Here is a 3,198-nt window from a genome sequence, read left to right as displayed (position 1 = left end):
ATGTAGGCTACCAATCACTGAAATGAGGGGAAAAAACTTCGCCTGCCCTTCAGTAGCCTTTGGATACACATACAAATAGGGCCAAAACCTATGGCTTAAATTAAATGATTTCGTAATGACAGAAAGCTATGTAAATCGCGTGGTAATTACCTTTATGTTGGGGTAACTTGTAACTTCTCACATGAGGAGCTGGTAGTGTTAAGTGCATAGACAGTAAAATAAAGTGACAACGCTAACCAGGCTAATAAACAAACCATGCTACGGTGAGTAAGGGCAAAGTCACGTGACTTCTAGTTGTAGTCTCTTTATGAAATTTATGAAAGCAATTTCATTTTTAAAAAAAAGGCAAAATAGTGTGATATTTTCACAGTTAGTAGGCTAGATTATTACTTTACACACAATAAAAAAAATATTGAGGCAAATTGTAGACCCTTCCATATACAACTAAACACAGATGTTGAAGGTCTTGCTTAAGTGGATTTTTAAAAATCATTTTTCTATGTAATTTGCACTTTCAGAAATAAGAGATGCTGTAGGCCTATTTTCAGTTTTATAGCTGATTGTCTTATTTTGTTTACAAGTTACAGATGGAGTCTGGGTACTTATTGTACTGTTTAGCCTACATCTTACACACTTCAGGCTGTTGCAGATAGCTCAGGGAAGAGACTGTATGACACTAGGTGGTACAGCCTGAGACATGTACAAAATAAAATGCTTTCTGCATTTTTGTTTTGCTTTTCCCTCCATTGTACCGAACTCGTACCGAACCGTGATGTCCGAACCGAGGTATGAACCGAACCGTGACTTCTGTGTACCGTTACACCCCTAGTGTACACACACACACACACACACGACATGACACCATATGAAGACATGACACCATATAAAGACATGACAGATGACATCGGATGCAGATATGCTCTTGTTTGTTGTAATATGTTTTATATGGGAACTTTATATGGGAATTAGGGCTGTCAATCGATTAAAAAAAAAATCGAATGAATTACATACTCTGTGATTAATTAATCTAAATTAATCGCATATATAATTTTTGCTGTGAAAGTATTTTACATATTTAAATTCAAATGAATAATTGAATAATCCGCATTAGTGACATTAAAGTTAAAAAAACTCTTTTATTATTATTTTCACTGTTCAAATAATGGCCATAATAATCTATGACCTAATATGCTGAGGAAATAAATTCAAAAGTGCTTTGGGAAGAAGTTGTTTTTTTCACATGCAAGGCATTTCAGGCCACAGATATAACCTAGGGGACACAATGAAAATAAATTAACACTCCCCTCAATGTCAACACTTGCAGACATTGCAAAGGACTTTTTTTTCAACACTTTATTTTTATCAACACCATCAGGCCATTTTTTAAAAGTAAATGTTCCAATCAATGATCTAGACAGCACGTTTTCTTCTCTCTCCTTCATTTTACAGTCTAATTTTTACTGACTAGAACGGGGTCAAAGGTCATACGGAATCGATTAATCTGCACTAATTTTTTTAATCAGTTATTTTTTCTCAAATTGATTAATCGAAATTAATCAGTTATTTTGACAGCCCTAATTGCAACAGATACAACCCTATCTGTGGGTCTGTATCCTCCGCTAGCACCCTTCTTTCCTCTCAAAGCATCCTCCTCTCCTCTCCTAGCATCCTCTTATCTGGGGGAAGAGATGTATCTTGAGTATGGGGTGCTGGAGATTCATTAGCTCTGAGGAGGTCTGAGTTTAGTGGGCTCTATTAGAGAGGACACACACCTGGTGTTACGCACAAACTGACATATTTCTGTTATCTCTCATCCACAGAATTTCAGGTAACGTTATTCTGATCGACCATTACGGGCCATGTAAATAGGCCTGAAAGCAGAGCTGCAGCACTCACTGCTGTCCACAGCTGGTCAGGCCAGGAAGACTACTGATCCAGAGGCAGTTTGACACAATAAATAATCTGAGCATCACTTCTTCTGTCTCCTGTGTTCACACACGCTTCAGGGTCAGATGGACACGTCACTTAGCAGGCAGGACATAGTCATACTGACAACACTGAAACGCACACATCTATTCCTGTCAGCAGATAAACACACACACGCATACACCAGATGGCAGATCAACACAACTCTACACACTTCCAAAAGCACATACACACACTACCAATAACACACACACACACAGGCACATTCCCAATCACACAGTCCCTCACTGATATATGGTTAGAGAATTAGGTCAATGAATCTGGGAAATCCATCTCAACTCACGCTTTCATCATCAGAGAAGCATGTGTGTGTGTGTGTATCTGGGCACCAGCCATACGCAAAACACAAAATAATGATTTACTATTGAATTTAATCATATATGTCAGTCACTGGTATGTTTTGAAAAGTCTTCCCTCTGATTGTTTGAGGGTGTTGGTGAACCTGTCTTCATGAAATGCAAAGGTTTTTTTTTAACACCCATCAAATAAAACAGGGCAGGCTACTGTCAAACAAGATCAATTAATACTTTTTAATACCAACCTCTAAATTGTATTTTCTAATTAAAACAAATTCTACACAACTTACTCTGAGAATTGGGGTCCATAGCTGTCGATGTAGAGTTTGGCCGACTGAAGGGCCATAATTAAGCTGCTTTGGGTGTTTAAACTCCGCCACATCTCAGGCCTCTACGCCACCGTGAGACGAGTGTTCGGAGTGTTGGGGGTGTGGACTTCCTTCAGACAAACATTCAGACACACACACACACACATTCATTCATTCCAATGGTCTTGAATTTTTCCTTGGGGATCAATAAAGTATCTATCCATCTATCTATCTATCTTTACAGGAAATATTATCTTTGCTCAAAACACACCTTGGTGGATCAAAACCCTGGGGCTCTCTTCTGGTATGTCTCCAGTGGAAAAGCATCTAACCTCTGGCCATGCATCTAGGCGTTATTTTACCATGGGAAACATTTGGTTGGATATGAAAGTGTGAAATAATCTGCTAAGTCTATTTTCTAATAAACTGCAAAAGTTGCTTAAGAATAATGTAATTTAAAAACATTTGATAAGGCTTGCTACAACAAAATGATCTGTAATCTACAGAAAAATTTATAATTTATTTTAGGACTATTATTTCATGCAGTCATGAAAGCACTACAACACACACACATTCATTCCAATGGTCAGTTGGGTTTTCCCCCTCAG

The sequence above is a fragment of the Alosa pseudoharengus genome, unplaced genomic scaffold (genome assembly GCF_046254945.1).
Source record: "Alosa pseudoharengus isolate Yale_2024_CS ecotype anadromous, Long Island Sound unplaced genomic scaffold, YU_APseudo_1.1 YU_APseudo_1.1_scf_24, whole genome shotgun sequence".
In the NCBI taxonomy this organism is placed as follows: domain Eukaryota; kingdom Metazoa; phylum Chordata; class Actinopteri; order Clupeiformes; family Clupeidae; genus Alosa; species Alosa pseudoharengus.
Note: the sequence above shows the minus strand (reverse complement) of the source record.